General features: G+C 44.2%; 2 long non-coding RNA genes across 2 annotated transcripts in view; both read right to left on the bottom strand.

Moving 5' to 3' along the window:
* Positions 1–22,566, bottom strand: part of LOC310845196 — a 280,162-nt gene that overhangs the window by 82,876 nt on the left and 174,720 nt on the right. The gene's annotated exons all lie outside the window — the stretch shown is intronic.
* On the bottom strand, positions 1,965–17,723 carry LOC310844794. Its single transcript, XR_014564325.1, has 3 exons — positions 17,423–17,723; positions 16,989–17,045; positions 1,965–2,630 (listed from the first exon to the last, which is right to left on the bottom strand). It is a non-coding gene; the product is annotated as an uncharacterized lncRNA (long non-coding RNA).

A 22,566-nucleotide genomic window follows, 5' to 3' on the forward strand; every position in this document is an offset into this window, starting at 1 on the left:
GCCCTCGTATCTATGGGACCGCCTCTCCTGGTATGCCCTGCAGAGGACCTTAAGGTCCATGAATAACCATAGTTTAGAGGTCCCGGGCCCTAAGGAAGTCAGACTATCCTCCGCCAGGGCCAGGGCCTTCTCAGTGATGGCTCCAACCTGGTGGAATGCTCTGTCCCATGAGACCAGGGCCCTGCAGGATTTAACCTCCTTCTGCCAGGCCTGTAAGACAGAGCTATTCCGCCTGGCCTTTAATTCGAATTCAGCCTGATCTTTTATGTCCCTTCTCTTCCCTCCCCCCCCCCCTTTTATGAAGATTACCCGCTCTGAGACCCCACAGCTAATTCTCCCCTGGCCTCCTTGCTGGCCCAAGTAGGACCAATTCAGCCAGCTAGCCCTGGTGACTATCTAATGCTTATTGGATGGATTTCCCCCAAATTGATTTTTGAGCTTTGAATTTTATTGTTATTCATGCTTTTATACTGTATTTTATGCTGCTTCTGTGTTGTATTACAATTAAGTGTTTTAAATTTGTTGTTAGCCACCCTGAGTCCAGTTTTCTGAACTTGGAAGGCCGGGGTATAAATAAAAAATTATTATTATTATTATTATTATTATTATTATTATTATTATTAAATACAAAGGCGGAAATGGGGCTGCACTCTCTCCTCGCAGCTCCTGATGCTGTTTGCCTGCCCCTTACACATACCGTATTTTTTGCTCTATAAGACTCACTTTTTCCCTCCTAAAAAGTAAGGGGAAATGTGTGTGCGTCTTATGGAGCGAATGCAGGCTACGCAGCTATCACAGAAGCCAGAACAGCAAGAGGGATTGCTGCTTTCGGTGCGCAGAGATCCCTCTTGCTGTTCTGGCTTCTGAGATTCAGAATATTTTTTTTCTTGTTTTCCTCCTCCAAAAACTGGGTGTGTCTTATGGTCTGGTATGTCTTAGAGCGGAAAATACGGTAAATATCCCTGAAGCTCCAAATTTGCCTTGAAATCTATGTCCAGTAAAGTAAGATGAAACCTTGTTGAAACTATTTCCTCCCCGTGTCCCCCTTAAAAATGCAACTTGCCTTTCACGCAAATGAATACATAATACCGGTAATTGTTCTGCAGGTAAGGACTTCAGGTGTTTCCGAGAAGCACCCACAAGGGCCTAGCAGGGCTCAATTTGATTTAGGAAGACAATATCTGCGGCAGGCTCTCTGCATCGGCCTCACGTCCCTGTTATTCACTCTTAAATACTGACAGTTGTGGCAGCCGAGACTGCGATTTAAAATGATTAAAATGATTATAAACTGTTAAAATGCAAATTGTCAACACCACATGTCAAAGCAAACACTCTTTTAAATCAAGCGGGGGAGAAAGAGAGACCTGATTTTTACTGGGGAAATGAGAACCTTCCTGGGGGCAGACTTGAAGAGGTTTTAAGACCAAGAGGACCAAGAAATAATAGCTTGTCTGGGGGTCAAAGGAGTAGGAACCTTTAATGAGAGGATATTGTGGGGAAATTCAATAAAATCATGTATCAGGAGTTCTTAAGGCAAATATACATCTACAACATATTTCAGAAAGCGGTTTGTCTGCTGGTTTGTTGCTTGTTCTTAATAATAATAATAATAATAATAATAATTTATTTATACCCCACCCATCTGGTTGGTTTCCCTAGCCACTCTGGGCAGCTCCCAACAGAATATATTAAAAACACAATAAAACATCAAACATTAAAAACTTCCCTAACAGAGCTGCCTTCAGATGTCTTCTAAAAGTCAGATAGTTGTTTATTTCCTTGACATCTGAAGGGAGGGCGCCAATAACAAGAAGACCCGCTGCCTGGTTCCCTGTAACCTCACTTCTTGCCCTCGGCGCTGGACCTCAGTGTTCGGGCTTAATGATGGGGTTGGAGACGCTCCTTCAGATATACTGGACCGAGGCTATTTAGGGCTTTAAAGGTCAGTACCAACACTTTGAATTGTGTTTGGAAACATACTGGGAGCCAATGTAGATCTTTCAGGACTGGTGTTATATGGTCCCTGCAGCCACTCCCAGTCACCAGTCTGGCTGCCGCATTCTGGATTAATTGCTGTTTCCGGGTCACCTTCAAAGGCAGCCCCACGTAGAGCGCATTGCAGTAGTCCAAGCAGGAGATAACCAGAGCGTGCACCACTCTGGCGAGAGTCTGTGGGCAGGTAGGGTACCAGATGGAGCTGGTGGACAGCTGCCCTGGACACAGAATAAACCTGCGCCTCCATGGACAGCTGTTAGTCCAAAATGGCTCCCAGGCTGCGCACCTGGTCCTTCAGAGGCACAGTTACCCCATTCAGGACCAGAGAGTCCTCCACACCTCCCCTATCCCTGTCCCCCCAAAACAGTACTTCTGTTTTTGGATGCCTCTCAATAGATCATTGCCAAACAGTCTTCATTGCCATTTAGACACCAGGCACCATTTTGAATCAAGATGGAAGACTGAAATGTGACTTGGGCATGACTTCACTCTTTTTTTCTTTCCTTTTTCTTTTGCAGAGGTTCAGCTGTCTCCAAACTTGGCACGAGGGCTTCCTGTAGATGTTTGGATGCCGGGTGTCAGGGAGAATTCGGAGGAGCAAATGATAGAAGAGGCGGAGCAGGGGCTCAGGGATGCTGTGAAAGCGGAAGAGAGGGCGAAGATTAGCCAGGAGGAGGAAGGGATCAGGGATGCTGCAGAGCCCTTCAACCACCCAGAGGCTTGGGAAGGGAGCTCAAGACTCTGGAAGGGAGGGGGCTTTCAAATTAGCATGGACAAGGAGGGAAATGAAATGTAAGGATCAAAGACGTCTTGCGCAATTCCCACACCTACTTTGTCGGTGTGGGAATTGTAGGAAGCCACTCCCCGAATCTGACTCAACGGGTTCGAACGCGTAATCCTGAACTGTACCTGTTTCTTGTACATATGTAACAACAACAACAACAACAACAACAACAACAACTTTATTTATATCCCGCCCTCCGAAGCCGGGCTCAGAGTGGCTAACAACAGTAAAAATAACACAGTTTACATAAAATCCCAAACAATTAATTGAAATACATTCTAAAATCAATTCATTCTAAAATCAATTCAGAGGCAAATTAATGGCAACCATTGGGCTAGAGTTCTGTGAGGATTACCAAAGGAGGGGGTCAGACTGTGCCTTGGCCAAAGGCCTGGTGGAACAGCTCTGTCTTGCAGGCCCTGCGGAAAGATGTCAAGTCCCGCAGGGCCCTAGTCTCTTGTGACAGAGCGTTCCACTAGACTGGGGCCATGGCCGAAAAAGCCCTGGTTCTGGTTGAGGCCAGCCTAACCTCCCTGTGGCCCAGGATCTCCAAGATGTTTTTATTTGAAAATCGTACGGTCCTCCGTGGGGCATACCAGGAGAGGCGATCCCGTAGGTATGGGGGTCCTAGGCCGTATAGGGCTTTAAAGGTTAAAACCAGCACCTTAAACCTGATCCTGTACTCCACCGGGAGCCAGTGCAGCTGGTATAGCACCGAGTGAATGTGATCCCACGACAAGGATCCCGTAAGGAATCTCGCCATGGCATTCTGCACCTGCTGGAGTTTCTGGGTCAGTCTCAAGGGCAGCCCCACGTAGAATGAGTTACAGTAATCAAGTCTGGAGGTGACCGTCACGTGGATCACAGTGGCTAGGTCAGGGCGCGTAAAAACTGTAAATACCAAGCTGACTGTGCTGGGGAGACACCACCTATACACCGGGCCCCATTTTGAATCAAGATGGCAGACCAATACATGACTTTGGCGCGATGGGACCAAACTCACAAACTGCTTTATCCATTTAAAACAAAAACAAAAAACATTATTTTGGGGGTTTCTAAAAAAAAAAATCCTGGGAAGAGCTGGTTGGTACTTATGAATGTTAATATCATATTATTATTTAAAATATTGTGGATAATTGTTCCTTCACGGCCTAGGACCCTCGTACCTACGGGACCGCCTCTCCCGGTATGCCCCACGGAGAGCCTCAAGGTCCATAAATAGCAACACCCTAGAGGTCCCGGGCCCTAAGGAAGTCAGATTAGCCTCAACCAGAGCCAGGGCCTTTTCAGTGATGGCTCCACCTGGTGGAACGCTCTGCCTCATGAGACCAGGGCCCTGCAGGATCTGATTTCTTTCCGCAGGGCCTGTAAGACAGAGTTGTTCCGCCTGGCCTTTGGCTTGGAGCCAATTTGATTCCCTCCCTCCCTCTCTTTCTTTTTTCTTTTCCTTCTCCTCCTGCGATGAGGCTACATTTTAATATTTTAATGTTTCAACATTTTAATGTTGTATTTTAATTTTGTTTTTAAGTTGTAATCATTTAACTTGTTTTTATTATTGCTTGTAAGCCACTCTGAGCCCGGCCTTGGCTGGGGAGGGCGAGGTATAAATAAAATTATTATTATTAATTTCAATTAAGATTTAAGTGGGTATTCTTAAGGATCCCCGAAAACTGATCCAGCTGAACATTCTCAATGAAATAAATGAGGAAGTACTGCAGCTACCCTGAAGTTGAGCCTTTCTCAACCTGGTTCATGGAGGTAGAGGCTAGCAATGGCGTCTGTCCACAATGCCTGTCCTCTCCCTCCACATTCAAAGGCAGCAGTGCTTCTGAATTCCAGCTGCTGGGAATCGCCAGTGGTGCGAGGGCTCTTGTTCTCGAATCCTGCTCCCTGGTTTCTCCCAGGTACCTGCTCGGCCACTGTGAGAACAGGATGCTGGACTCGATGTGCCGTCGTTGGTCTAACCCTGCAGATCTCTTCTTCCCAATAGTGCCTGCTCTGTTTGCGAGAACATTGCAAACAGAAGAGGGCAGCAAAGATAAGGAAATGGAGAAGAGTAGGCTAACTAGGTCAGTAGTTTTCCAAGATGACGGCTTGGGGATCCCTTTTTGTATTGATGTCTGCCAAGGGTCTGCCGTGGCCCCTTGTGGACTGTGGAAGCCTGTAGCTAACAGTCTGTTGCCTATTTACCTGCCCCCGATCTCATGGGCTATTTGATTATTATTATTTTGGTTTTTAATGATATTTATGAAAGGTTTTCCTCATTTACAAAAGCACGAGCATTGTCTCTTTCGAAGGCTGTGTTTTCTACAGAGCAGTTATATTTGTTGTGAGATACTGGTGCTATTTGCAGCATAGGGTGGGGAAGAAAAGAGGGGGGAGATGGGAGGTGGGGTGGGGTGATAAAATTTGTGTTCTTTTACTTAGTGTATGCGTGGTTTTTTGTGTGTGTCAGCGTCACTTGGGTAGGTTTTCTTTCTGTTCCTGGGCTATTTGTCTCCTGCAGGACGGCCGAACGGTTGTGTTCCATTTTACACTTTTGCAACTTGGTACAGGATCACTTGCAACAAGGGGAGGGCCTCAAATCCCATAAACAAGACTTTTCAGTTACTCTTCAGGCAAATGTTAAGAATGATCAGGAAAGCCACACCTTCGAAGACGTGAAGGCTGAGGATTTTAAAAATGCCATGATGTAAACATCGTTCCCTGGTGTCGTAATTCCACAGCATCTTCGGTTAAGTCTGGGAGTGTCTCCTGACTGAAACGCTGGAGAGGCGCTGCCACTCAGTGTAGACAATACTGGGCTAGAGATAGACCAAAGAAACATTGTATATACCATTGTAATAGCATTAGGCAAAAGGTAAAGGGACCCCTGACCATTAGGTCCAGTCATGGCCGACTCTGGGGTTGCGGTGCTCATCTCGCTTTACTGGCTGAGGGAGCCGACATACAGCTTCCGGATCATGTGGCCAGCATGACTAAGCCGCTTCTGGCGAACCAGAGCAGCACACGGAAACACCGTTCACCTTCCCGCCGGAGCGGTACCTATTGATCTACTTGCACTTTGACGTGCTTTCGAACTGCTAGGTTGGCAGGAGCAGGGACCGAACAACGGAAGCTCACCCCGTCGCGGGGATTCGAACCGCCGACCTTCTGATTGGCAAGTCCTAGGCTCTGTGGTTTAACCCACAGCGCCACCTGCGTCCCTTGCAATAGCATTATAATACAATTAATCATGAGAACAGTCCCTGCCCTCACACCTTTAAGACGCCATAGATTATTTCATGGCCAAAGGTCTGAGTAAAAAGGAATGTTTTTGCCCGTCATGAGGGCACCAGGCGAGCCTCTCTGGGGAGAGCATTCTACAGTCGGGGAGCCATCACACAAAAGGCCCGTTCCCATGTTGTCACCCTCCGAACTCCACCTTTTGTGTGCACCTCCTGCCGCTGTCTTTTCGCAGCCACAATGCATGCCTTTTTATATAGTGGGCCTCAGGGGTGGTGGGCAGGGAGGGGTGCTGGCCTGCTGTCAGCCACATCACTGTCCTTGCCGGGAGAGAGAGGGGAGGGCTCTGGTGGTGGGAAGGCCAGCATGATGTGACAGCAGTGCACTGCACTGACCTTTGGTCTGTGTGTGTGGTTTGGGGAAAAACAATGCTGTCCAGGGTTGTAAAGACTGCAGAGAGAATAATTGGGTGCACTCTTCCCACCTTAGATCAAATCTATGCTGTCAGGTGCCATAAGAAAGCTGCAGAGATAGCGCAGGATAGTGCATACCCCGGAAATGATCTCTTTCAGCTTCTGCCTTCTGGAAGAAGGTACAGGGTTATAAAAACTAGGACTAGCCACCTGAGAAACAGTTTCTACGCAATGCAATTCTGGTTCTAAACGCAGCATAAGGAGTCTCTATAGTATATTGTATTTTAAAATGGGGTTTCAGAGTTTTTAGGGGTTTTTGAATGTCTTATGTCTTATGTAGATTTTGTAGAGAGCCAGTGTGATGTAGTGGTTAAGAGCAGTGGACTTGTAATCTGGTGAACCGGGTTCGATTCCCTGCTCCTCCACATGCAGCTGCTGGGTGACCTTGGGCTAGTCACACTTCTCTGAAGTCTCTCAGCCCCACTCACCTCACAGAGTGTTTGTTGTGGGGGAGGAAGGAAAAGGAGATTGTTAGCCGCTTTGAGACTCCTTCAGGTAGTGATAAGGTGGGATATCAAATCCAATTTTCAATTTCATTGTTCTGTATGGGACAAGGACAATAAAGATATTGTATCGTATCGTATCGTACCACAGCACCCTTCTCCCTCCCAGTTAGCACAGCAACGCAGCGGATGGGAAGGCCGGGGTCCAGGGAGGCCTCTCACTGCTGCCCAGCCCTGGCCAAGACCTCCCTTTGTGCTTTGCAATGGGGCACCACAGCAACGACTGCAGCAGGGTGCATGCACAGTGTTCCCATGGCCATGCAAACATAGGGAGGCACTTGCTCCTGTACAGCTGAGAAAACCTTCCACCGTTTCCCACATTTGATCGAATGAATGGCATGTGCCGCTGTGAGAAACTTCAAGCGTCCACATTGCTCGCGTTCTTGCTTCCCAGTCGGATTTGCCAGCGCTCAGATTCCAAGCCGGCGACCAGACCCTTCTCCGCTTACTGTGTGTGCACAAAATACGTCTCACGGTTTTACTACAGAGGCTTTGCATCCCTGAGCACCCTATCGGCTTTCTTAGACCCTCCAACCAGGACACTCTCTGCCTAATCTGGGTAGGTGCCAAACTGCAGAAGACTATTGAGGAAACAAGACGCTGAAGACACAGGAATAGGCGCATTCTGGACATTCATTTGTGCACCATTTAACACTGGAATAGTTCTGTGGCGCTGTGATGTGTGCATTTTTAAAATAAATAAATTTGCAATGCAACGAGCCAGACAGACATTGAAGCCAAGTCCCAGGCACCCTCTTCAGACTATGAGAAAGATCCTCCATCAATAGAGTCTTTTGCAGGGCAGATTCGAGGATAAACCATATGCGGAACGAGTCTGCCCCTGCGGCTTGATGGAGGTAGAAACTGCCTCTCATGCCTTGTTACGCTGCCGTCTCTATGGGGTTATACGCTTGGTATTTATTACCCCTGCTATGCAAAAATCTCCAAAATGAATCCAAACTTCAATGTCTAAAATCCCTGGTAGAGGACAAGGATCCTGAGATCACGTTAAGGGTAGCCAAATTCTGTGCAATTGCCATAAAACTTAGGGAAAAGCTGTGCTATCATAATGATTAAGGCCTTAAATGATAAATTTAGGTTATATTTTAGTGACTAAGTTTTAATTTATATATATTTTCAACTGTTGCTATATCTGCATAGCCCAAGAAGGTTACTCTTTCCCATGGGTAGGCAAACTAAGGCCTGGGATCCGGATCCAGCCCAATAGCCTTCTAAATCCAGCCTGCTGACGGTCCAGGAATCAGCGTGTTTTTACATGAGTAGAATGTGTCCTTTTATGTAAAATGCATCTCTGGGTTATTTGTGGAGCCTGCCTGATGTTTTTACATGAGTAAAATGTGTGCTTTTATTTAAAACGCATCTCTGGGTTATTTGTGGAGCATAGGAATTTGTTCATATTTTCTTTCTTCAAAATATAGTCCGGCCACCCCACAAGGTCTGAGGGAAAGTGGACCAGCCTCCTGCTGAAAAAGTTTGCTGACCCCTGTTCCAAAGTAATAAAAGTGATCTCAGTTAACTCTTGGGAATTGGCATTCTGTGAACCGTGTGCAGAGAGAAGTCAAGGAGATGACTAAAAGCTGAGGGATTCATCCTCTCGCGATCTCATTGCCTGAAATAAAATACTGTCCAGACAGGTGGAGTCTCAGTTCTACTGTCCTACTGAGCGTTGACCAGTATTAGGGGCAGGGAGAAACTTGGTTCTGTTCTTGTTCTAATGCAAACCTATTTAAATTCACTTTCCCCAAAACAATACTTGGCAGCACATTCTACTTAGAAAGTCTTCTGTGAAACCCAAACAGACATTGATGTAGTTGTCCAAACTTTTCAGGTGCTGGAGGTACTGATTCGGTTTCCCACCTGCCATTTTCTTTCTGTCTTTCTGGAACTTTCTCTGGCCTAATATCCATTTCTACTCCTAGTTCAGGCATAGGCAAACTCTGCCCTCCAGATGTTTTGGGACTACAACTCCCATCATCCCTAGCTAACAAAACCAGTGGCCAGGGATGATGGGAGTTGTAGTCCCAAAACATCTGGAGGGCTGAGTTTGCTTTACCTGTCCTAGTTCCTCTCCAGGTTAATTATACACCTACTAGGCTGAACTTTTCGAAGTTTTTAAACTAAGATCCAACCCCTTACAGCAAAATCCTATGCATATTTGCTTAAAAGGAAGCCCCATTGGGATTACTGGGTCTTCTTCACTAGTGAGTGTGTTTTGGATTGCAGCTTCTCCTTTATAAAAAATTAACAGTCTCAAGTCTATCAAAAAGCTCTATTTGCGTAAGCACAGTCTACAGATGATTTCCTTATTTTCTTTTTAGAAAATGTGTCATTTCTGTGTGTTTCTTTTTCAAAAAAAAAACACCAACATGCAAGTGACATGCAAGTCATAAAATGAAAAGGAAAATAGCATTTTATTGATTCATTTCTGGGCGCTATTTTGGGTTCAATTTCTGGCAGAGGATGCAGCCAAGACATGTTATAGCTAAACAAAAGGACATTCAGTTGCAAGGGTAAAATAAATCCTACTTAGAAATAAAAATAAACTCACATTGTTATTGAACTAATTTAATGATGATGATGAAAAGAACAGTTTCTTAATTGGGGGGGGAGGGACGTCGATATTTCAATAAAATATACCCACATGAAAGATATCCAGATTGGTTTTTTATTATTACAAAAAATGCAGATGATGTGATTCCAAGATGGAAAACATTCCTAGGGTGAAACATTGTTTAGAACCTGAGGGTCGCTTTGGAATGTCGGCAGCCAAGACCTAAAATTCTTTGTGTCGGAATAATAACAACAGGAAGCTTAAACAATGGCTCTGATCTGAAACAAGAAAAGGTTTCCTCTCTTGCTTTTTAAAGTGGAATTGCGCTGCACGGCTGGCGAAGAGCGATGGGGGAGAAATTCAGTTCCATTGGCATTTAAACGTGAAACCACCAACTTCAGAATTCCTGAAACTATACGCACGAACCAAAACACAGCCATCTTCCTAAATTCATACTACCCCAGACTTTGCAGTGCAGCATCTTCAGCCAAGTATTGTGTAGAAAGTTGCGTTGAATGGGGTAAAGTGTGCATTTAAAAATGTGCATTTAAAAATGCACATTTAGTGAAAATAACATACAAACATGTATTATTTTAAGGGTTCATAATTTTTGTGAACTAGCAACAACCTCAGATATGCAGGTGACACAACCTTGATGGCGGAAAGTGAGGAGGAATTAAAGAACCTTTTAATGAGGGTGAAAGAGGAGAGCGCAAAATATGGTCTGAAGCTCAACATCAAAAAAACCGAAGATCATGGCCACTGGGCCCATCACCTCCTGGCAAATAGAAGGGGGAGAAATGGAGGCAGTGAGAGATTTTACTTTCTTGGGCTCCATGATCACTGCAGATGGGGACAGCAGTCATGAAATTAAAAGACGCCTGCTTCTTGGGAGAAGAGCAATGACAAACCTAGACAGCATCTTAAAAAGCAGAGACATTACCTTGCAGACAAAGGTCTGTATAGATAAAGCCATGGTTTTCCCAGTAGTGATGTATGGAAGTGAGAGCTGGACCATAAAGAAGGTTGACCGCCGAAGAAATGATGCTTTTGAATTATGGTGCTGGAGGAGACTCTTGAGAGTCCCATGGACTGCAAGAAGATCAAACCAATCCATTCTGAAGGAAATCAGCCATGAGTGCTTACTGGAAGGACAGATCCTGAAGTTGAGGCTCCAATACTTTGGCCACCTCATGACAAGAGAAGACTCCCTGGAAAAGACCCTGATGTTGGGAAAGATGGAGGGCACAAGGAGAAGGGGACGACAGAGGATGAGATGGTTGGACAATGTTCTTGAAGCTACCAACATGAGTTTGACCAACCTGCGGGAGGCAGTGGAAGACAGGAGTGCCTGGCGTGCTCTGGTCCATGGGGTCACGAAGAGTCGGACACGACTAAACGACTAAACAACAACAACAATTTTTTTGGGGGGGAGGGAATGTATCCTAGGCAACATTGTTTACAAAGTTGTACACAGTGTGAAAATTCACATTAAAATACAGGTGAACTTTCACAAGGACTTAAAAACAATATTTGCAAACTGGTGTGGAGAATGGAACCAGAAACATAGGAAGCAGAGAGAAAGCGAAATGGAGTCACCCATCTCTACTGATAACGGAGTGTGTGTGCTTGAAAATGCAGCAGCTACGATATCTTAAAAACCGAACCATTTCCCAACCCATCTTGCACACTTCTTCGAAAATGGAATTTGCTCCCACAAGTTGGTGATGGCAAACGCGGATGGTTTTAAAAGGGGAATAGAAAATTTGTGGAGGCTAAGGCCATCAGTGGCTGCTGTTCCTGGTGGCTATTTATTACCTCCTTGTCAAAGGCAGCATGTCTCTGATATCTGTCGCGGTGAATCACAAGGAGGAGAAACCTGCTGTTTATTATGAGCTTCTCATAAGTATCTGGCTGGCCAGTGTAAGACAATAAGTAACCAAACAATTAAACCCCTGTGTTGCAAACAATTATCAGTAATATCCAAGGCAACACAATGACCAAGTGCAATGTGATGTCAATATAAACTCTTTATACAATCTATACAGAACACTGAACAGTATGAAATATATAAATTATGCACTCTCTGCAAAACCAAATAAACAGAAATCTTATAAATCTCTGAAAATCACAAAATATGCACGACAAGGCTGCCCAATTTCCCCTTTGCTTTTCATTTCAGTCCTGGAGGTCCTGCTGAACATGATTAGAAGGGACCAACAGATTCAGGGTATACAGGTCGGAACTAAACATTACAAACTGAAAGCTTATGCAGATGACTTAGTTTTGACATTACAGGAGCCAATCCCTAGTACTAGAAGAGCTTTGGAAATAATACAAGAATTTGGTCAGGTGGCAGGGTTCAAACTTAATAAATTAAAAACAACGGTTTTGGAAAAGAATTTGACACCAATAGAGAAGGAAAGGTTTCAGGGAGAAACAGGTTTAACAGTGATGAAAAAAGTAAAATACCTAGGGGTGAATATGACTTCGAAGAATGCTAACTTATTTAAAGACAATTATGAAAAGTGTTGGTCGGAAGTGAAAAAAGATCTTGAAATGTGGACAAATCTAAAGCTTTCCTTACTGGGTAGAATTGCAGTTATTAAAATAAATGTATTGCCAAAATTGTTGTTTCTGTTTCAAACCTTACAAATAATTGACAAGATGGACTGTTTCAAGAAGTGGCAAAAAGAAATTTCTAGATTTGTCTGGCAGGGCAAAAAGCCCAGAATTAAATACAAAATTCTTACTGATGCAAAGGAACGAGGGGGGTTTGCCCTACCGGACTTTAAACTATATTATGAGAGGGCAGCTTTTTGCTGGCTGAAGGAATGGCTACTTCTTGAGAATACAGACATTCTTGATTTGGAAGGACATGATAATGTTTTTGGTTGGCATGCATACTTGTGGTATGGTAAGGATAAAGCTCATAAGGCGTTTAAAAACCATATTGTCAGAAAAGCATTGTTTAACGTCTGAGTCAGATACAAAGATTTCTTGGAGAATAAAACCCCAAGGTGGCTTTCACCAATGGAAGCTAAGGCCTTGAAAAAACTTAACATGAGATCGAATTGGCCAAAATATTGGGAAATTTTGGAACAGGACGGGGACAAACTGAAATTGCAGAGTTATGAGAAACTTAAAGATAAGGTGCAGGATTGGTTACACTATTTCCAAGTAAGAGAGGCCTACAACTCGGACAGGAAAATTGGCTTCCAGGTGGAAAAATCGAAGTTGGAAACAGAATTGCTAGAACCCAGTGCTAAGGTATTGTCGAGAATGTATAATTTGCTGTTGAAATGGAATACTGAGGATGAAACAGTTAAATCTGCTATGATAAAATGGGCACAAGATATTGGTCATAACATCATGTTTGCTGACTGGGAACGGTTGTGGACCACCGGCATGAAATTTACGGCATGTAATGCCTTAAGAGAAAATATTATGAAAATGATTTATAGGTGGTACATGACCCCAGTCAAGCTAGCAAAAATTTATCATTTGCCCGATAATAAATGTTGGAAATGTAAAGAAATGGAAGGAACATTCTTTCACCTTTGGTGGGCCTGCCCAAGGATCAAGGCTTTCTGGGAAATGATTTATAATGAACTGAAAAAAGTATTTAAGTATACTTTCCTAAAGAAACCAGAGGCCTTTCTCCTGGGCATGGTCGGCCAATTGGTGCCAAGGAAGGACAGAACCTTTTTTATGTATGCCACAGCAGCAGCAAGAATACTCATCGCAAAGCACTGGAAGACACAAGATCTACCCACCCTGGAAGAATGGCAGGTGCAAGTTATAGACTATATGGAACTGGTAGAAATGACCGGCAGAATCCGAGATCAAGGAGAAGAACAGGCGGAAGAGGACTGGAAGAAGTTTAAAGTTTATCTACAAAAACATTGTAAAATTTATGAATGCTAAAGGCACTGTAAATGAAATGAAGGGGTTCTAGTGATTAAGATAAATAAGAGTGTAAAGGGAAGGATAAAGGATGAACTTGAATAATATGATAATTGCTGAACTAATTTTAAAATGGAATACGGAAAGGAAGGCGGGTGGAAGCAAGGAAAATAAGATCTGGAAGGCTATTAAATTGAATCAGAGTTGGTTTTTTTAATCTTGAATTTTCTTTTTCTATGTTTCTTTATTTTTGTTATTCTGTTTTTTTGTTTGTATTTTTGATGTGTGTGTTTGTTGGTTTTGTGATGTGAGTTAACTTTATTGTTGTTAATTTTTGTGAAACTTTAATAAAATATTATTTAAAAAAACCAAACAAAATATGCACTCTTGATGGATTCTCTTGACAACATAGAATCAAATATGTTCTATGAGGAATGGCTAAGGGAGCTGGGCATGTTTAGCCTGGAGAAGAGGAGGTTAAGGGGTGATATGATAGCCATGTTCAAATATATAAAAGGATGTCACATAGAGGAGGGAGAAAGGTTGTTTTCTGCTGCTCCAGAGAAGCGGACACGGAGCAATGGATCCAAACTACAAGAAAGAAGATTCCACCTAAACATTAGGAAGAACTTCCTGACAGTAAGAGCTGTTCGACAGTGGAATTTGCTGCCAAGGAGTGTGGTGGAGTCTCCTTCTTTGGAGGTCTTTAAGCAGAGGCTTGACAACCATATGTCAGGAGTGCTCTGATGGTGTTTCCTGCTTGGCAGGGGGTTGGACTCGATGGCCCTTGTGGTCTCTTCCAACTCTATGATTCTATGTTCTATGTTTTCAGGAGAATCCATCAAGCTGGCAACCCCATGACCGGCATAGCAAGGTCAATGCGAACAACGCTAAATATAGGAAGCGTGGGCGGGTGAGCCAATGCGTGCAGCGAAAAGAGGAAGCTCAACGCTACACGCAGGGAATAAAAGACTTCTTGGCTGTCAATAGGAAAATGGCAACATCAAATTCTCCCCAACGACAAGAGGAGCCCAATCGGAAAGGTGGCCAACTACTTTTTCCCGCCCATCAACAGTGAGGTGTCTTGTTAGACCCCACCGCAAAACGTGCTCTCCATGAAGGAGAACGCGCTTTCCCATAGGAATCAGTGGAAATTGTGGACTTTATGTGAACACTTACCTAATGAACACAGGGAATGCATGTGAACCCTTACCTAATGAACAGGGAATGCATTGTGTTTGTTAAGTGGGACCTGCATGTACATAAGAAGAGCCCTGTAGCTGAATCAGTTCAACAGAACTCCTCACCCTCTGCGTGCATGCACGCGCATGCATGCATGCACACGCACGCACGCACACTCTTCTGATTCCCAGCAACTGCCTCCAACCGTAGAGGTAGGTCATAGCTACCATGACAAGCTGCCATAAGATCAATAACAAGCAAGCCAGCCTCTGTCTTCAGTCCTATAATCTAAAAAACAAGACGCAAATTTCATTCTGTGCACATTCAAAGGTAAATCTACCAGGTTCACATTTTCCAAAACAAAACGCCAGCTGAAATGCAGCCCATCTTTCAAAAATCAACCTTCTGCAAGTTTTGCAGCGCAGTTCTCTGGTCAAGCAAAGTGCACAGAAAAGCATATACTCATGAAAATAACATTCTAGAAATTCATTATATCGGAGGAAATCAGAAAACGTGTCTATTAAGCAAAACTCTATACGAATGTGTACGTTAGGAGAAATTTGTACGCAAACGCTGATGAATTTGCGCGGCGACGTCTTGTTGCTTTTTAATTGCAAGTGGGTGTGTAGATGAGGAGAGCTGGACTTAAGGCCAGGAGAAATGAGAAACAGATAAACTGAAACTGGCAGATTCCCCCGTCCCTATGTGTGTAGACCTATATGTCCCTATAACTGATGTACAGGTTACAAATTGCAATGTGTTTACAGCTTTCCTCCGTTCCCGACTGTGTGAACCAGCCTTATTATCTCATTGCAATCCTTGAGAAACCGGGGTCCTCCCCAGGTTCCCCCGGAGCCAGTATCAATTCAATCGCCAGCAGTGACAAGCCTGAGGGCGCTATTCATGAGACCATAATGACTGGGCGCAAGCCTGATAAGCAATATCAGCTTTCCCAGCAACCCAGCCTAACCTTATGAAACTGCAGAACAATAAATTTATTGAAGGCTGCCCTAAAATAGCAGGAAATTATTACTCATTTGAATTATGTTCACGCTAAGGTCAATCCGCCTCCCCCTCCCCTCTCCCGGACTCTGATTGTTAATATTAGATGAAAGGACATTTCCTTTACATTGTATTTGGCCCAGCCATCGCTCCAAGAAACAGGAGAGACACATACATTACACCCCAGAAAACAGTTCTGGGCTGAATATTGTTTCGCACTTCGGCCATTAGTCATTTTTTCCTCTGACCTTTACACTAATAATGGCAGGTTTCTATAAATGACAGGTAACAAATGGAGGAACCGAGGCACAAGGAGACAGGGTGTTTCTTGGACATAATCACACAGGAAAACCGAGATGGAGCCAGAGGACGTTGTGTGGGGGCAACGAAGCAAGATGCCCAGCTAATCAAATGCATTTGGAAAGATTTTGGGCACCAAGGAAAAGTAACGTCACAGACTCTTAGAAGGAAGGCTGGCTCCTTCTACCATAATAGTAGAACTCACCCAATCAAGATGGATGTGAAAGGCTTGGGGCAGATGATAGAAAGGGCTTCTCCACATACAGTGGTACCTCGGGATGCGAACGGGATCCGTTCCAGAGCCCCGTTCGCATCCTGAATGGAGCATAAGACGCGACAGCACGTGTGCAGGTTGCATTTTGCCGGTTCCGCGCATGCGTGTGATGCCATTTTGAGTGTCTGCGCATGCGCGAGCGGCGAAACCTGGAAGTCATGCGCTCCGTTACTTCCAGGTTGTTGCAGAGCACAACCCTGAAGCACTCAACCTGAAGCACATTCAACCCGAGGTATGACTGTAGTTAAATTATGGAATTTACAAGATGGAGAGTTGGGTGCCAAATGTGATGGCTTTAAAAGTGAATTAGACAAATTTGTGGAGGGTAAGGCTATCGGTGGCTATTTGCCATGATAGCTATGTTCCAAGTCCACCATTGGAGGCAGTGCGCCTCTGAATACCATGCGCTGGGAACCACAGGTGGGGAGAGAACTGTTGCATTCAGGTCCTGCTTTCGGGCTTCCCATAGCATCTGATTGGCCATTATGAGAACCAGAAGCTGGAGTAGATGGGCCATTGGCCTCACCCAGGAGGCAGGCTTTTTTTATAGAATTATAGAATCATAGAACTGTAGAGTTGGAAGGGACCCTGAGGATCATCTAGTCCAACCCCCTGCAATGCAGGAATATGCAGCTGCCCCATGCAGGGATCAAACCTGCAACCTTACCTTTATCAGCACCACACTCTAACCAACTGAGCTATGTTCTAATAATTTTGGTATGGCACTAGGGATAGTTTGGAAGCAGTATTTTTGGATTCAGTGCAAACATACCTTGAACATTCTGCTACATTTTTGATTCATGGATCAGAAGTGTTGACTCCGGAGCACCTGCAAGAGAAATAATGCAGATGTTGACAAACTAAGCTCGGAATTCTAGAATCTTATGCTGCAAGACGTGGATCTCTTCTGGATGTTGCATACCTGCTATTTTCCAAAATAAAATTTAAAAACGCACATTGAAATCTCCCAGATTGAGCTCTGGAGTGTGGGGAATCAGCTGAAGGCAATATTAACAGTAGACATTAACAGTGCACAGTGCCAGTTGCATAGTACCCATGCCGTCACCAACACCCCTTCCAGGGCTGTTTTGCAATTGCTCTCCCACCCCAAAAAAGTGTTGCTGCTGCTGCTTTTTTAAAAAGGGATGTAAACATACAAGCAGCTCAGTATATATGATAATTATTGAAAGAAATTGGACAACCTACCTGGCACAAGACAAACAGGTGAGTCAGCATCATCGATTGTACAACCATCCACAAACTGTTACATTGGAAGGAAGCCACAGGGAAGTCTCTTTAAATTTAACCTTTGTCTTCAATGTAGCATTTCAGAAAGCAACATTAGCCGGATGCTGCTGAAGGGTTTTGTCGAAAACTGTGGAGAGCCTGGAAAACAGAATCATCAGAGAGGAGGAAATTAGGCACAGTCTTGCTAAGAGACATAATATCTCTGTTCGTTTTCCCTTTATATTTCAGATGCAATTATGCAAGGCTGTTTTCAAGCTGCGAAACACGTTCAAGAGATGATAATATCACTTTGATAACTTCCCAAGTGTTTGCATTAACATGTCTCCAAATCCCGCCCCAGGGTCCCCTCTCATCTGAATTAGCCACACATTCTTTCCTTGACTCATCTTCTGTAATGAAAAATTGTGCTTTTTTTTTTTTTAATCTATTCAGAAAAAGGTCTCCACTAAACCTTGTGTTTAGTACATGCAGGCTTCTCATTTATTTTTTAGAAAACAATGTATGCCCCTGCTAGTGCATACAGATAAGCCCTCTTCAGATATTCTTAAAATTTAGTTGAGGGAAGGCAGAGAGCATCAAAGGAAGTTCCTGCCCACTCACCCCAGATTGAAAAGTGGGTTCTTAAGCACATTGAATTAATTCATTTAACCATTGCATTTATATCAAGGTTATTGATGGAATCCTCTAAACAAAGACACTCCTGTCTTCTGTTCCAGGAGTGCCAACACACACCTTGGTTTGTGTTTCCTTGGAATGAAAGTCACTGGACAAGGTGGTGCCATTATACGGTATATACAGTGGTACCTCGGGTTACATATGCTTCAGGTTACATACGCTTCAGGTTACAGACTCTGCTAACCCAGAAATAGTACCTCGGGTTAAGAACTTTGCTTCAGGATGAGAACAGAAATCATGCAGCAGCAATGCGGCAGCAGCAGGAGGCCCCATTAGCTAAAGTGGTGCATCAGGTTAAGAACAGTTTCAGGTTAAGAACCGACCTCCGGAATGAAGTTATTAACCCAAGGTACCACTGTATATAAGGATGGGGGTGCCACTAGGGGCGCATTGGAAGATGGCCGACAATAACATCTCTCCGACCCACACGAGGTAATTAAGAGGCTGTTATGGGAGTATGCAGGCTCCCTGCCCCCCCAAGGGAATGGGGGGGGGCTGCCCTTGCCTGCTGTGCCCATAAATCACCCCCGGATTCGAGGGGGTGAGGGCACTAGGCAGAATGCCCTTGTGTGGACTTCGGCTCTCCTGGACGCTGTCTCTGATTCGCGCCACTAGCTGCAGCAACTTGAAAATAAACAATTAGGAAGAAGCAAATGCACATATTTCAAGTGAAGAATGGGGAGTAAAGATTGCTAATTGAAGGGACCTCTGTGAAAGAAGACGAGTCGGACAAACAGGAATATATCATGAGAAGACACATCAAGGCTCGGTATGTCGGCAGTGGGACTGGATGGGAGGGGACTTTTCTTTCTTTCTTCTATGTGATTAACCAATAATCCCCCCTCACAAGTCAGAAATGCCGCTTAAATGACCTAAGCTGGATGATTTAAGACTGTGTGGAGATAAATTCTAACCAAAGCATGTTTTAAGGAGATCGAGGAAAGTACAAGAGCTTTGGGATGACGCAGTAAAAAACAGCGTTGCCATTTTGGCAAGTTCTGTCAAAAGATTTATGTCAGGGAGGAGGAATGGATTTGTTTTTATACTGCAGGCGAACCTCCTCAGAGGACTAAAGAAGGTGACAGATTTGCGAAGATTAATGATGGAAACAGTGCTTTTATTTATGGAAGTGATGATATATGGAAACCATCTTGATATGGCTATTGGACGAACGGAAAAATTCACACAGGATTACAACTTGTTTTTACCTGCTTAAGGAGATTATCAGAAGAGGTCACAAAGAAAAAGGAAAAATATATGAAAATAACAAGATGAGATGTGGGAACAGCAAGATAGGACTGGATAGAATTATGAACATTATTTGGACAGATTTGTGGACATTAATGCAGCAGCAAGAAGATGATTGGATCCCCTTCGGAACTTGAAATATGGGTACCCCCAACAAAAGCGATGTGCAGCATCTTATCCTGTGCCTTGAAAGGGGCTTCGCAAGCACTGATTGGTGGTCCAGCAAAGCCCCTTTTGGCTGTACCTTCCCACATCTGGCATTATTTACAACATCGAGTATAAGGCAGGTGGGCATAGCTGGGCTGGAATGGCCTCATAGGCCAAATAGAGAGGCCTGTTAGGTCGAACTAAGCCCATGGACTAGTGGTGGCTCTCCAATTTCAGGCAAGGGACATTCTCATCCCATGCTCGCTCCCTTTCAGCTTCAGTCCTTCTGGCACTGTGGGTTAAACCACAGAGCCTAGGGCTTGCCGATCAGAAGGTCGGCGGTTCGAATCCCCGTGATGGGGTGAGCTCCCATTGCTCGGTCCCTGCTCCTGACAATCTAGCAGTTCGAAAGCACGTCAAAGTGCAAGTAGATAAATAGGTACCACTCAGGCGGGAAGGTAAGCGGCGTTTCCGTGCGCTGCTCTGGTTCGTCAGAAGCAGCTTAGTCATGCTGGCCACATGTATGCCGGATCCCTCGGCCAAAAAGCGAGATGAGTGCTGCAACCCCAGAGTCGGCCACGACTGGACCTAATGGTCAGGGGTCCTTTTACCTTTACCTATGAAAAAAAAAATCCTTCCAGTAGCACCTTAAAGACCAACTAAGTCAGTTCTTGGTATGAGCTTTCGCGTGCATGCACACTTCTTCAGATACACATGTGTATCTGAAGAAGTGTGCATGCACACGAAAGCTCATACCAAGAACTGACTTAGTTGGTCTTTAAGGTGCTACTGGAAGGAATTTTTGTTGTTTTGACTATGGCAGACCAACACGGCTACCTATCTGTAACTTTACCTATGAAGACAGCTGAAATTGGAGGAGGTGCAGAGAGTCTTTTGCCCAAAGGCTAACAAGCAAAACAAAACAAAGCAAAAACCAAACTGGCCCTGCATGGATATTGATTTTGGTACTAAGCGGCCAGCACCCTGGTAAGACTAGAAACCCAGCCTGTCTGTACAAAAGTCTTAACTGTACACCTATCAGTCCAGACGACCATCCACCAATTATTAATTCCATTTTGCAATCTGTCCCAATAAATCCCACTTGTTTCTTTTGTGTCAGAAGATTCTTTCTTTCCCTCCCCCCGGCCGAGACTTGTTTAAAATACCCTGCCCTCTAACCCCGCTGCCCTTCCTCTTGTATGTTGAGAGGCGTAAAGAATTCGCCAGAGTGACTTTGACTAGATCCAGGGAAGGGAAACGAAGGAGGAACAGCTGGGTGGGGAGAGGGGGGAGGTGGGGGTCAGGTTGCATGTGTCTCATCAGGAAGAGCCCACAGGTCTGACCTGCAGGAATGAGGAGGACAGCTGACTGGTTGTGGTGAAAGGGGGAGAGAGAGCTATTTAAAGGGTCGAGACCATATTCTCCAAAAATGTTAAAATGAGGTAGGCTTGATGTACAGAGGAAGCAAAGCATGGTTTACCGGTATATATGCAACAGTCCATATGTAAGAACATGTGAAGAGTTATCAGATGGAAGGTCCATTTAGTTCAGCATCCAGCCAACTTGTGAACATTCAATGAAGCTGGATGTTGAGAGATTCACGGCAGGTAAAATAAAGTCCTTCTTCACATCGTGCCTAGTTAAAGTAGGGGACATGCTCCCACAGGAGACAACTTGGATGGATTTAAAATAGAATAATAAAGTCTTTTGTCCTGAACAGTGGCAAGGGAAATTGATGAACTATGCAGAACTGGCTAAACTGACATACAAACTGCGGGAGAGAAGGACAACTGTGATTTCAAAGAAGAATGGGAACTTTTTACAAATTGCTTTAAAAGACAACAAAATGAACTGGACTCTTTGGCAGGTTTTGAATAAACATACACAAATGTATTGATTGTTAACATAGTAGACAGAGAATATAAAGATTTCTACAATTTTACAATACGCAGAGAATAATACGTGTGGAGAAATCAGCGAGAGGAGCTGAGGGAAGTCTTGGGGGGAGAAGGATTTGATGCGGAGGGGGGAAGGGGGGAAATTATGAATAGGATATGTTTTGATACTTTGTTATGTTGAAATTGCTAATTAAAAATATTGAAAAATAATAATAAAATAGAATAGAATAATAAAGTCATAGATATGTAGAGTTGGAAGGGACCCTGAAGATCATCTTTCTGCAATACAAGGAATATGCAGCTGTCCCATAGGGGGCTCGAACCCACAACCTTGACATTATCAGCACCATGCTCTAACCAACTGCGCTATCCAGGCTGGCTCAGGACTGGAGAACTTCATGGAGGATAAGGCTGTCAGTGCTGTGATGCCTGTGCTTCTGACTGTGGAGTCAGAAACAGCCACAAATCTGAATACCAGCTGTTGGAAGCCAATGGGGGTGGGGCAGGTGGGGGCTCTTTGCGCTCAGGTCTTGCTAGAGGGTTTCACACAGACATCTGGTTGGCCACTGTGATAACAGGATGCTGGATGGGCCATTGCAAGCAGAAATAGGAGTGGAAAGATCAACAATTTGCATGTTTGTCCGAGGTCAGGAATGAAAATTATGCAAGTGAATATGAGCAGCTTTTGCCATCTTGCCTGCAAAGGTTATGCAAATAATTCAGTTTTTTTGCATTGTTTTTTATTGTTTCCCCTCCCGCTGAAATGCATTGAAATTGATTGTGTGAATAATTCCATAATTGCATTTGCATTGGCCATAGCGGGCACTGATACAAACAACATAGGTATTAGCGGAAACTGAACTGCAGAGGAAAGGGTACGGCATTGATGGAAATCGCGGCCTCCTTACAATCCCATATCGATAATAGAATGAGGGTTGCCTTTTATAGCTGTGATTGTGTCAAGCCCAGGATAGCCCTCAACCAAATGACAGAGATCAAGTTCTTTTTTGTGATTTTCAATTTTATACATTTCAATAATTTTATAGTCATTTTCACATTTCAAAACTTGACTTCCTTCCCCCCTTTCTGCGATTCATAAAATTTACTTTTCCAATATTTTCTGCATATCCAAAA

This window comes from Podarcis gaigeae, assembly GCF_964106915.1.
Source record: "Podarcis gaigeae genome assembly, chromosome: 1".
Classification (NCBI taxonomy): domain Eukaryota; kingdom Metazoa; phylum Chordata; class Lepidosauria; order Squamata; family Lacertidae; genus Podarcis; species Podarcis gaigeae.